Here is a 14,840-nt window from a genome sequence, read left to right as displayed (position 1 = left end):
TGAACTGAACTGATCAATAGTATAGAAGGAAGACTTGTGTATAATTTGTGATCCTGAAACCAGCTGTACCAGTTTTGGGCTGTCGTTTGACCCATTAACCTTTCTCTTCTTTGTTTTCCTAAGGAAAATAGGTACACCAGCATCCTAGAAGATTTGCTCCAAAAATTTATACATACAATTGTACCTAACAGGCACATATTTCCTTTCAGAGCTCAAAGACTAACTCTCCCAGCTGTCAGCTCATCCTTCTGGCTGTCTGGGACCTCTGGGAGCAGCCCACAGCTGGAGAGATCTGGTTTGTCCAAAATAAACACTCCTTCCTGGGAAAGTCTGCCTTCAGTTGACAGGTCAGTATGAGACTACAAAGACTCAGTCCTCTTCGTTGCAACTCTGAGGGTCGTCTCAGCTTCAGAGCTCCCTTCCTTGGCTAGCTGAGGCCTTCGCTGAGACAGCCTCCAAACCCAGGCCCTCCCTTGGCTGTTGATCCTGCAAGCACCCCCTGATGCACTCTCCATCTCAGAGTCTCCTTCCTGGGGTAATCAACACCTTCAAATGCCCTTCACTCTTCAAATATGTATGTCCCTCCAGGAGGACCAACATGTTTTCTGTTTTTTAAAAATGTGCCTTACTAATCTCTTAGTTCAAAACCTCTGCTAAGTGTATCTGCCTTCAATGCTTCCCATTTGTTCAGTGCCAGCCCCATTTACAATGCACAAAATCTTAATCCACATTGACATTCCACTGCCTTTTGTCTGCAAGACTATGCTCCTATCCCAGTAAGTCATATAGTTTACATTTCCCTGTAAATGCATTTTTCTGCTAAGTAAGAATCATTCTTTAAAATTTGAGATTATGTTTTAAATGATTTGTGAATTCTACAATGAATCTTGTGTAACACTAGGCACATTATACAATTCCAAGTATTTGCTAATTTGCAGATTACCTTATAAATGTAATCCACACCTTTAGCTCTCTCCCTCTCCCTCTGTAGTTCACTAAACTCAAGTTCTACCTCCCTCTCTAAACTACCTTCCCTTTCAGCCCATCTTCAATATCAGTTGCTGAATTAACTATGGCAGAAAGAACCCTCAGGTATTGTGGTTTTTCCACAAATGGTGGCATTTAAATGAGTGTCTGAATAAATAAATGATTAACTTATTAAGTCAGGTTCCCCCAGACCTAGAATCTTCTTACCAAACCATGATTAACAGATCCTTGCATAAATCTATATATACTCATGTGAACCCTCATTACCCCATCCCAATGCTCCATTATCCCTACATCATGTCTGTGGCCATCAAGAGAAAAGATCTAGTGTAAGGAGAATGGTAAAGTGGAAGAAAGCCAGGGCTCTCTGAGCCTCTGGGTTATAACATGTCCTATCTTCTTGTGACACTTGGGCTCACTGTTCTCCATTCTATTCTACCTGGTAATCAGGGATTGTGGCCCTCCTCTACAACTAATCCAGTACCTAAGGGTCCTAGGACTTCACTAATTCCTGCCAGTCCTCTTATTGTTCAGTCACTCAGTCGTGTCCAACTCTTTGCAACCCATGGACTGCAGCACACCAGGCTTCCCTGTCCACCATATCCTGGAGTTTGCTCAAACTCATGTCCATTGGGTCGATAATACCATCTAACCATCTCATGCTCTGTTGCCCCCTCCTCCTCCTGCCCTCAATCTCTCCCAGCATTAGGGTCTTTTCCAATGAGTCAGCTGTTCACATCAGGGAGCCAATCCTCTTACCCTAGGTCTAAATCCTGCTTAGTTCACCTCTGGCTCTTATTAGAAGATCCTCCTTTGTATGGACAAACTGCCAGACGTAGAGTGAAACATCACTCTGCCCCATTTCAGAACTGAATTATCACCAAATCCTCCTTTACTGCTATGTCCCAGAATGCAGATTCATATGCTTGGTATGTAACTGTGATTAAGCTTATGCTTACTAGGTACAGGGCTTCAAATGCAAACTGGCTCTCTTGTGCTCCATTTGCGTAAATGTGTGGGGTAGGGGAAACTTCTGCAACAAACATTGTTCCCTCAGTTCCATTCTGGATGCCATTGCATTTACTTCTAGTGGGTCTTGGCCTTCCCTAATATATTAGTTAGCTAGGGCTGCCGTGACAAAGTACCGCACAAAGCGGGGACCTAAACAACAGAAATTCATTTTTTCATTGTTCTGGAGGCTAGACGTCCAAGGTTAGGTATTGAAGGGTTTGGTTTCTTCTGATGCCTCTCTTCTTGGCTTACACATGCCTGCCTTATTGCTGTGTCCTCATATGCTCTTTTCTCTGTGCACAGCATCTCTGGCATCTCTCCCTGTATCCTAATTTCCTCTTTTTAGAAAGACACAAGTCGGTTTGGATTAGGACCTACCCTAAGAGTTTCATTTTAACATAATCGCCTCTTTAAAGATCCCATCTCCAAACACAGTGATGTTCTAAGGTAACTGGGTGTTAGGACTTCAACATAAACATTTGGGGAAGGGCATAATTCTACAATTCTAACAGTAGCATATACACTACTCTGCATTGCTGACGTCTTTGCAGTTCTCTCATTTGAGCCATCCCATTTATCAGCTAATCTCTTCCACAGCAACTTGCCACTACTGGAAAGCAAACTCGATAGCTCCCCCAAATACTCTGTAATCATTGCTGCTATTAGACCAGTTTAATAAATAACAGGTTTTTTAAATAAATAACTGGTTTTTATTATTTATTTATTAATAAATAACTGGTTTATTTTTAAAAATAAATAAATTTATTTTAAAATAAATGAATTCACTGGCCTCTACTTTGATTTGTTAAGTAAAAAATGGTTAACAATTCAAAAATAAACTCTCACCCCATCCCCCAGCCCCAGATCCTAAGTATTTCTATATATACCAGGAGAACATATTATATTTTGTTTAATTAGATAAACATTTCAAAAGCAATATATTCTTAACTTTAAATTTGTGGCTTTGACCTCTCTGTTAGTAATTTTTCTATTTCAAAATATCTGCATTCATTCTCAATATACTCTCCAGGAAATTGTGGAGATTAAACACTTTTCTGTGTGAGTGAAGAAAAATTTTACTTTTTACATAGTCTAACAATGTATAAGAAATTCATTATAACATAATAGGAATCTGAGAGACCAGGGAGATCCTGAAGATTTGGAAATGTTAGTCTAAAATGTCATCTATTTATATATTCCTTCCTAATTCTATCAAATCCCTGACTGAATTTCATTCCTATAGTACTCTGATACACAGACACAGGCAAGATTAAAAGAATACAAACCACAATAATGTCATAAAGATTGTCTCTTTGTTACAATGCTAAGGGAAGTACCAGGATTTGTTCTATTTTATCACTGCTTAGAGACTGACTACTCCTGATGGCAAGTTTCAGATGATAGATTTGTCAGGAAATTAAAATGCCCAGGAGTGGATATTGAAGGGCTATCTAAAGGATCCCATTATTGACATCAGAGAAAAGAAAACTTGCAAAGATATATAATTTTAATTGGACTCTGTCATGACAGGCTTACCACTTGCCAACAGTTATTCTAAGAAAAATAACATGAAAGTGTGTAAAATTTGCTGTATGTCTTCTCAGGTTGGTTGGAAGAGCTGTGAGAGTTTTTAATTCATAAAATGCCCTTTAATTTTTTTTTATTTTTGGGGGGCTCAAAAATCACTGCAGATGGTGACTGCAGCCATGAAATTAAAAGATGCTTGCTCCTTGGAAGAAAAGTTATGACCAACCTAGACAGCATATTAAAAAAGCAGAGACATTACTTTGCCAAAAAAGGTCCTTCTAGTCAAAGCTATGGTTTTTCTAGTAGTCATGTACAGAGGTGAGAGTTGGACTATAAAGAAAGCTGAGCACCAAAGAAGTGATGCTTTTGAAGTGTGGTGTTGGAGAAGACTCTTGAGTGTCCCTTGGACTGCAAGGAAACTCAGCCAGTCCATCCTAAAGGAAATCAGTCCTGAACATTCACTGGAAGGACTGATGCAGAAGCTGAAACTCCAATACTTGGCCACCTGATGCAAAGAACTGACTCATTGGAAAAGACCCTGATGCTGGGAAAGACTGAAGGCAGGAGGAGGGGACAACAGAAGATGAGATGGTTGGATGGCATCACCGACTCTATGGACATGAGTTAGAGTAAGCTCCAGGAGTTGGTGATGGACAGGGAAGTCTGGTGTGTTGCATTCGGTCTGACATAACTGAGTGACTGAACTGAACTGGGCTTTCATTTTTGAAACTTTTTGACAAAGAAGTAATGGAGAGGGGGCCAGTCAACCAGTGTGAAAAACTCTAATGAGGAAACTTCACACTAGATATTACATGGGCAATATAAACAGTCCTTAGACTGTGTGCTGTAAAAAGTGTATGTTCCCTTATTTCTTGTTTTAATATGTATCAGATGGTAGAAGTGCTTTTAAATCTCCCCTCACCTCTCCCCAAACTTTGTATTTCAATAGTGGAACCAAGGATGGAATGCAGTCAAATAATACACTGGATTTACTATGATAACACCTCTTTCCTGGGTCCTTCAAAGCTCTTAATCATGGTGTGTTGAATTATCTGTTTGTCTTGTAGTTCTTGGAGAACAGAGGTGGTATAATCTGGGTTTACAAGGCCTTCAGCCTTCAGGTCCATTTTGTTTGGCCCTCAAAATGCTGGCCTCGGAAGCACGTAAACAAATAAAACTTCAACTAACTATTTTCAGATAGACCCCACTTCCTTGAAAAATGAAAATTGGAAGATCATTTCTGCATGGTAAAATACCACCTGGGAATTTATTATACTTATAAAATTGAAGGGAGAATGAGTTCTGTTTCTCTTTTCTAACTAGAGTCTCCATTTCTAACTAGAAAAAAAAGACTGATGATCATATTTTCATTTTTAATTTAGTTCATTTTCCTAGATATGACTGTAGGTGAAAGGAAATAAAGTGTTTATTATCTTTGCCTTGAGATCCTCAAAAAGACATTCTGTCTGAGATCATGCAAGTATCCATGAATGTAAGCTTGAAATGATTATAATTATGGGTTTGATCATCACATCTTACACATTTCTCTTTTCATTCCGACATCTATTATTGAACACCTGTACTGAGGTCAAAACGGTACCATGGGCTTTGAGAGATGCAAAAAGAATGTGTGACAGTATTTTCTATTACTGGCGTTAAAGTCTATTTGGAGAAAGAACAAATGTACAAATGAAATAGTACCAAAATAATATAAAACCATGCGTATCTGGAAACCAGTGAAGATTGTACAATGTTGTAACTTCAGGGAAGGGAGGTATCAATCTAAACCACAACAAACAATAAAGATACCAAGACAGAGGTGACTCATAAATGGTATATATTTGATGTACAGTCTCAGAAAACAAGAAACACTATTTAAAATAGCAGAAGTATAAAAGCTCCAAGGCAGAGATGATTTTAAAAATATCTAAAAGAGGATATTGATATGAATATTTAGAGGTAGTGATGAAAGAAAAGGATGAATACATAAGACATTAGAAAGGCATGATGCAATGTAGTAATTACTTGAAGCAAAGAAAATAGTGTTATTTCCATCATAATTTTTATTTCATCTTTATAATGGTTTTCAAATTTAGCGTAACTCACTAGTGTTAATAGCCAATATGTCATTGGAATAGCCATAATAAAATCTGGTTAAAACCCCAAAACCTGTCTTAAGAAGCTATGATCTTAGGCAGCAAAGTCTAGAAGGTCCACTAAAGTTCTATTCTTCATCTCTGACATCTAGACTCAGGAGTGATGAAGAAAACCCTGTTCTTACAAACCATTCAAGTTAGGGTACAAAAATAAAGGTAAACACATATGTACCACTAACATTGCACATATATTCATTCATAGGTAAAAAGACATATCTTTGCCATCAAGGATGTCACAATTGTGAAGAAGAGACAAACATAATGGTAAAGCTTTCTGAATATAAGAGACATGTACTATTTTAGTAATAGAACTGTGTATAAGACATGATAACATACTCTTCCTAGGAATATTTATAAAATACTACAATGGAAAAGGTGATTTCTAATTTAAACAAAGAATAAAATTTTGCAAGATGTACTGATACTGAAAGAGTATGTGAAGCAAGATAAATGACATGGGCAAAGGCAGGAATACATGCAACATCTATAATGTTAGGGTAACCATAGGTATTTTTTTATTTTTTATTGGAGCCTGGAAAAAAAAAAAAAAAACAAAACAGGAGTGTTCTTGCCTGGAGAATCCCAGGGACGGGGGAGCCTGGTGGGCTGCCGTCCATGGGGTCGCGCAGAGTCAGACAAGACTGAAGCGACTTAGCAGTAGCAGCAGCAGTGCTGAGAAGTAGAAGAGAGGCAAATCATTAGTTATAGCTTTGTTCTATTGGACATGGAGAACCACTGAAGTGTTGAACCTGGGAAGAAACATAATCAGATTACTCTGCCTGCATTAAAGAAAACAGATTGAATATAGTCTAGTCTACAGGCAGGAAATTCAGGTGGCCATTGCAAGAATCCAAGTGTAAGATGAATATGAGGGATTGGATCAAGGCATAATGGTAGGTATAGAGAGGAAAATATGTATCTGAGAGATTTTTAGGAAATAAGATTTACAAGACTTGCTTAATTTACTACCACTAATAATGAGGATGGTAATGATCATAACAATCATTGTTCATTCACTAAGTCATGCCCTACTGTTTGCAACTATATGGTCTGCACCACATCAGGCTCCTCTGTCCTCCACTATCTCCCAGGGTTTGTTCAAATTCATTTCCAATAGGTCAGTGATGCTATCCAACCACCCCATCCTCTGTCATCCCCTTCTCCTTTCGCCTTCAATCTTTTCCAGCATCGGTCTTTTCTAATGAGTTGGCTCTTTCCATCAGGCAGCCAAAATATTGGAGCTTCAGCTTTAGCATCCATCCTTCCAATGAATAGTTAGTGCTGATTTCCTTTGGGATTAACTGGTTTGATCTCCTTTCAGCCCAAGGTACTCTCAAGAGTCTTCTCCCAAATTGAGGCACAATTTGAAAGCCTCAATTCATTGGCGCTCAGTCTTCTTTAAGGTCCAACTCTCACATCTGTACATGACTACTGGAAAAACCATAGCTTTGACCAGATAGACATTTGTTGGTAAAGTAATGTCTCTAATTTTTAATATGCTGTATAGGTTGGTCATAACTTTCCTTCTAAGGAGCAAGCATCTTTTAATTTCATGGCTGCAGTCACCATCTGCAGTGATTTTGGAGCCCAAGAAAATAAAATCTGTCACTGTTTCCATCATTTCCCCATCTAGTTGCCATTAAGTCATGGGACCAGATGCCATAGTCTTAGTTTTTTGAATGTTGAGTTTTAAGCCAGCTTTTTCACTTTTCTCCTTCACCCTCATCAAGAGACTCTTTAGTTCCTCTTCCATGTCTGCTATTAGAGTGGTATCATCTGCATATCTGAGGCTGTTAATATTTCTCCTGGCAATCTTGATTCTAGCTTGTGATTCACCCAGCCCAGCATTTCACATGATGTACTCTTCTTAGAAGTTAAATAAACAGGGTGACAATATATAGCTTTGTCTTACTTCTTTCTCAATTTGGAAGCAGTCAGTTGTTCCATGTAAGGTTCTAGCTGTTGCTTCTTGACCTACATACAATTCCCTTAGGTGACCAGTAAGATGGTATTCTTTAAGAATTTTCCACAGTTTGTTGTGATTCACACAAAGTCTTTTGTGTAGTCAATGAAGCAGAAATATACATCTTTTTCTGGAATTCTCTTGCTTTCTCTATGATATAATGAATGTTGGCAATTTGATCCCTGCTTTCTCTGCCTTTTCTAAACCCAGTTTTTACATCAGGAATTTTTCAGTTCATGTACTGCTGAAGTCTAGCTTGAAGGATTTTAAGCATAGCCTTAGTAACATGAGAAATGTAGGAAGGCACCGTATGGTAATTTGAACATTCTGTCTTGTTGCCTTTCTTTGGGACTGGAATGAAAACTGGCCTTTTTCAGTCCTGTGGCCACTGCTGAGTTTTCCAAATTTGCTAACATATTGAGTGCAGCCCTTTAACAGCATCATCTTTTAGGATTTTAAATAGCTCAGCTGGAATTCCATCATCTCCACTAGCTTTGTTCATAGTGATTCATAGCCTCTTTCTAAGTCCATTTAACATCATAGTAATCAAAGTCTATGCCCCAACCACTGATGTATGAAGAAGCTGAAGATGATTGGTTCTATGAAGAACTCTAAGATCTTCTAGAACTAGCACCATAAAATGATGAAATGAAAAAGTAGGAAGTCAAGAGATATCTGGAGTTACAGGTAAGTTTGGCCTTGGAATACAAAATGAAGCAAGGCAAAGGCTAACAGAGTTTTGTCGAGAGAACATGCTGGTCATAGCAAATACCCTTTTCCAACAACACAAGAGACAGTCTACACATGGACATCACCAAATAGTCAATACTGAAATCAGATTGATTATATTCTTTGAAGATAAAGATGGAGGACTGTATACAGTCAGCAAAAACAAGACCTGGAGCTGACTGTCACTCAGATTATGAGCTTTTTATTGCAAAATTGCAGCTTAAATTGAAGAAATTATGTAAAACCAATAGACCCTTTAGGTATGACCTAAGTCAAATCCCTAATGATTATACAGTGGAGGTGATGAATAGATTCAAGAGATTAGATCTGGTAGACAGAGTGCCTGAAGAACTATGAATGGAGGTTTGTAACATTGCACAGGAGACAGTGACTGAAACCAAAGACATCCCAAAGAAAAAGAAATGCAAGCAGACAAAATGGTTGTCTGAGCAGACTTTACAAATATTAATACCTGAAGAAAGAACAGAAGCAAAAGGCAAGGGAGAAAGAAAAACTATATACAACTGAATGCAGAGTTCCAAAGACTAGCAAGGAGAGATAAAAAGGCCTTGTTAAATGAACAATGCAAAGAAACAGAGGAAAACAATAGAATGGAAAAGACTTGAGATCTCTTCAAGAAAATTGTAGATTTCAAGAGAACATTTCATGCTAGGATGGGCATTGTTAAGACACAAATGGAAAGGATCTAACAGAAGCAGAAGAGATTAAGAAGAGGTTGAAGAAGGAATTCATGGGGCCTGGACTCCATCTTAGGCCTGTTCATGCTGACCATGCTCGGCCACCTTTCCAATGGACTCTGAACTCTGTGTTTAGTGCCTTTGAAAACAACAGAAGGATAAGACCCCCTCCAGACAGGGAAACCTTGAAGATCATATCTAGGTTACTCATTGCCTAAGAGAAAACATACACTAGTCACCCCTTCTTTCAGACAGGCCATAAATTTTTCTGTATCTATCGGAGTGTAATCTTGGGTTTATTGATTATTGGCTAATTGTTTGACTGTTTGAGCACATGAGCCCATAGCACGTGAATGATGGGGTTATTGGAATTGTATTTTCTTTGGTTTATATAAGTCTCAAGGAATTTGGAGTGGTGGGTTCAGACACGTACACATGGGGTATAAAAGATTTTCACAAATGCTGATTGGGGTCCTTGGCTAAGAGGAGACTCTGCCTTGGGCCCGCCGGTGTAATAAACTGCACTCTACTATCTGCATTGTCCTTCTGAGTGAGTTTGTTTCCCAGAACGCGTGGCTACAACATTGACTTGAGATCTCTTCAAGAAAATTGTAGATTTCAAGGGAACATTTCATGCAAGGTTGAGCATTGTTAAGATAGAAATGGCGAGGATCTAACAGAAGCAGAAGAGATTAAGAAGAGGTGAAAAGAATACACAAATAAACTATACAAAGAAGACCTTAATGGCCCAGATAACCACGATGGTGTGGTCACTTAGAGCCAGACATCCTGGAGGGTGATCAGATCGGATCAGATCAGTCACTCAGTCGTGTCCAACTCTTTGCAACCCCATGAATCGCAGCACGCCAGGCCTCCCTGTCCATCACCAACTCCCGGAGTTCACTCAGACTCACGTCCATCGAGTCAGTGATGCCATCCAGCCATCTCATCCTCTGTCATCCCCTTTTCCTCCTGCCCCCAATCCCTCCCAGCATCAGAGTCTTTTCCAATGAGTCAACTCTTCGCATGAGGTGGCCAAAGTACTGGAGTTTCAGCTTTAGCATCATTCCTTCCAAAGAAATCCCAGGGCTAATCTCCTTCAGAATGGACTGGTTGCATCTCCTTGCAGTCCAAGGGACTCTCAAGAGTTTTCTCCAATACCACTGTTCAAAAGCTTCAATTCTTTGGAGCTCAGCCTTCTTTACCAGAAGGTATGTTTAATTCCCCAAAACTTGTTGACCACTAATGTGTCTCAGCTGAGTAACTGGGACTCCCTTTCACCTAATAACTTGAATCTTGATTAATATTTCCCTTCTACCCTTCCTCCAATTCATTAGTAAAGAGGATAGTCATTCTTACCACTTCCATAGCCACAGCCCTTGTCCAGTCTGCAATCATCTTTCCCCAGTATCAACTGAAACTGCTTGCTAACTGGTTTGCCTGTTGTTGTCTGTTTCCATACATTCTATTCATCCTACAGTACTTGGAGTGACATTCCCCAGGCTTCAGAGACATCAACTGATTCTCAGACCCGAATCAGAACTCTTTCTGAAGATCATCAAGGCCCTACCTGAGCAATCACTGGTTACTTCTCTGACCTAAATGTCTACCTTTCCTCCACCTCTCTCACTCTGCTCAACATGTAGTCTTTGTTCTTCTGTGAATACACACGGGCAAGTTCGGCTTCAGGGCCTTTGTACTTGTTTTCTCTGCCTGGAATTGTATTCAGAGAATTCCCTCCCACAGACAGATCTCTGTTCAAACATCATCTCTTAAAAGATGTCTTTCCTGACCATCCTATCTAAAACAGCATTCTTTTCTTCCTCTACCATCACTCTCTAGCCTCCAACCAAATTTGTCTTTATTCATTTGTAATTCAGTATTGTTATCCGATGAATATACCTATTATTTGTTAACTGACTATCTCCCCGGGTAACATAAACAGAGATTTTCTTTGGCTTGTTCCCTGTTATATCCCCCAGGACCTGGGATAAGTCTCCTGCATTCTTTGGGTAAATAATGCTTGCTGAATACATTCTAAAAATGAATGAAAGGATGAATTAATGCTCTTTTTATAGATGGAGAAACTGTAGCATAGAGAAATAAGTAAATTTTCTAAACTCCTACAGCTATTAGATGTCAAGAGCTGGATTTTAAGCCTAAGCAATATCACTAAGAACATGCATGCTTATATGCTTTGTTACTCACAGTGGAAACTGATTCACAAAAGAAGGTATTAGAGAAAAACAAATAAATTCTCTCTCCTTCCTTTGTTTACATATTTCAGTTAAAATTTTAGACCAGATGTGATTTCATAAGAAGAGAATATTCAATATAGCAAACATAAAAGCAGGTTGAAAACAGAATCAGTCATTGTGGTGTGCTAGAAAAATGATGACTTGGAGTGAAAAATACAGCTTTCATATTAACCTCCACCACATAAAGATGGGCTTCTTTCTTCCTATATGTAAAATGGCTAAAGATAATTCCTACCTTAGATATTGTGAGGATCAAATGAGATCATATATGTGAGATATTTTGTAGAATATTATAGCAACATTGGTTTTCTTTATAATAGGGCGTGATCTTTCCTAAGTGCATGCAATGATTGTGGGTTAGAGCATATTGTTATAGCCACGTGTTCTGAGAAACAAACTCAGAAGGACAATGCAGATAGCGGAGTGGCGTTTATTACACCAGTGGGCCAAAGGCAGAGTTTCCTCTTAGCCAAGGACCCCAACCAGTTTTTGTGAAAACTTTATATACCCTAAGTGTACGTGCCCAAACCCACCTCCCCAAATTCCCTGAAACTATTCTGAATAAAGGAAAAGAAAGGTATAATCAAAGTTAACCTGTGATTCATATGCCTTAAGCCTAGGTAGTTAACAGTGGACAATTTTCAATAGGCCTGTAGTCATACCCTAATAAGCATAATAGAATTTACGATTCTATTTGGTTACACAGATAATTAGGGTATTCTGGTTTTCTAATTGGTATGTCGTTTCCATAGATACTGGGCATATAGTTCAAAGTCCACTGTCCATCCCAAGGTGGAGTCCTGCTTTCAAGACGGAGACTGTTCTGTCTGTTTCCTCCTTCAATATAATCTCTTCTCTTTCTAACATGCTATATATTCTATAATGGCATTGGCGTGTTATATGGTTAACACCATTTGCCCAGACCTTTTGGCTCCTGCAGACTCACCCAGTCTCCTGAGGAACCATGGACATACTGGGAAAAATTTGGCTCAATCCGTGCTAACTGGCTGATGTAATTGACCTTCTGTCTTATAATGTGTAATTGCAGCCTTTGTGTAGAGAGTTGCTAACAGTGAGATCTGCAAAGAATTTCAGAAAGAGGCTAACTCTTTGCACTTTTTCCCCCCTATTAAATCCATTGTATATTGTTGTGGCTGAATAGTTTAAACAAGCTGAGAATGAGCCTCTTATGTATATAAAAAACATAAAGTAAAGAGGTGTCCCTCGAGTTGTTCAATGTTTATTCAAATCAGAGGTCTGAAAGGATTGTTTCATGAGAAGTAAAGGGAAAAGTTTAAAAGCTTAGCCTGGGCAATTACAGGGAGTATGTTCTCTGTCTCTTCTCATAGAAACACATGCATCTTATCCTCAATGGCTGCCAGCATTCTTGTCAGACCAATTACTTTAAAACAATTGTTTCATTTGGAATAGATGCCACAGCCCAAGTGATGTCCCTTGTCAGTGACACATTCAATTAAAACAGCTCTGAATAGGAGTTCTGGGGGCCTACTGTGCCTTGTCCAATCTTATCAGTCAACAAAGAACAACCTTGGAGAATTCAGTGCCGACTGGTTCCCCTGTCAGGTGGTCTGAACATGTTGCACCTTCCCAGGGTTCCTCAGAGTCTTTCGTCCCTGTGCCTTTTACAGCCAATGACAGGCGCCATCTCAGCAGTGTCTGGGTCCGCAATGCCAAGAAAGCTTATGGCAGTAAATACGATGGCAGCTGTGACGATCCTGACAGCTGGCTGGAGCTCAGGGCGGCAGGCTGAGCCGGACTGTGAGCAGTTGGAGCAGCAGTGAGCTATGACCACCATTACTGGTTGGCAGATGTCAGTTTCCACACTACCAGTTACTACATGATGGGATGGACACACTTGTATTATTATATAGGCAAGCGGAACTTTAAACAAACTCCGGGCACCTAGCATGCTGTTTACTTTCCTTTGCATTCAGGAAAATGTAAATGTTCTCCTCAAAATGAAAATTCCTTGCCTTTACAGTATATGTACAATGGAAGAAGAATTTTACGAAGTAGCAATATCAGAGAACTGACTCCTTCATATGAGAGCTGGGATTAGTGAAAGTAAAACTGATTTCAAAGAGAGGTTTGGTGTGTTGGCTGCCATTTTCGGAAAAGCACTGTGAGTTCGCATGCATCCTAGGACTCCTTTGTGTAAACACTGTACGTGTTCCCCATCCATTTTGAATGTTCTCCCATACTTCTTTTCCTAGGCAAACTTGCCATACCTTTACTTCTGAATTATCTTTCTCATTTTTGAAGAACTGATTATAGAACTTCCTATTATTAGAGGAGATGGGTAATGTAAAACACATATTATCAAAACAGTTAAATGAAAAGAAGTTGTTGTATTAACTAATGTGTACCATTGTGAGTTCATAGATAGGGCAAAATAGATTTCTGCGGCTGTGTCAAATCTGTGCAGAATACAGATTTGCTACTTTATCATCAAGTCAACCAAGGTGGGCAAGCAGGCTCCAGGTCTGAAAATTTGTCATGGAATGGAAGTTGCAAGCTGTCGGACTAGATCTGACAGCAGGTAGTTTCAGAGCTGAACCTAGTCACAGAGAAAAGTCAGCAAAGTGACTCAGGCACAAACTGGTGCCACTGGTCTCACATCCCGACCCTGTGAGAGACTGAGAGTGCTTTACCTAAAACCAATTCTTCTAATACCCAGTCTCCCCAAATACCCATTAGCCCAATGATTGTATTCCTAACAAAGATCTGTCATAGATGTAGCATTTCTTATATAATAAGATGCCACTCTAAGCATTTTAAGGATACAGTGGGCTTTTAAAATCTACGTTATAATACTTTAAACATTTACTCTTAATTGGGTGAAATGCCTTGAAAATCCCCAAAGGTCGGCAAAATAGTCACTATGAAAGTTTACAAAAATGCCTCTAAGCTAGTACTGTCTTAGTATAGATGAGAAGTTGCATATTTGGTAAATGAACATTTTAGATGAATGTGTCATTAGGTAAATTGATCATTATGCCAATTGATTTTAAGAAAATCAGTTTTAGGGAATTTGACATTCTCCCCTTTCTCACTTTGAAATTCTAGGTTTTTTTGTTTTTGTTTTTTTTTAATGTGAACAACAAAGCCACTGCCCAAGGCAAGGTTTGCTTGACTCTATCCCCAAGTAAGATCAAAGTTTCTAATATAAAGTCATGATAAAAATAGTAGAAAAACAAATGAGAATTTGCTACAAGCCTGGTATAGGCCAATGTGCTTCGCATCCATTTATTCAATAACCACAGCTGTATACCAGGCACTATTCTGAATTATCTCATGTCATCCTCACAGTGATGTTGTAGTTTATTCCCAAATGGGGATAGGGCTGGGAGCTGAAGGAAAGAGATACTAAGTAATTGCTTAATAAAGTGGTGAAGGTGGGTTTTGAACCCAGGCAGTCTGGATCAGTGCTTTACAGCCTCAGCAGATAAGCTCTGCCGAGAAGACAATAATGTGAAGTTCCAATGATTTT

The sequence above is a fragment of the Bubalus kerabau genome, chromosome 7 (assembly GCF_029407905.1).
Source record: "Bubalus kerabau isolate K-KA32 ecotype Philippines breed swamp buffalo chromosome 7, PCC_UOA_SB_1v2, whole genome shotgun sequence".
Lineage (NCBI taxonomy): Eukaryota > Metazoa > Chordata > Mammalia > Artiodactyla > Bovidae > Bubalus > Bubalus kerabau.
The sequence above is the reverse complement of the archived record's forward strand: the minus strand, read 5'-3'. Positions refer to the sequence as shown.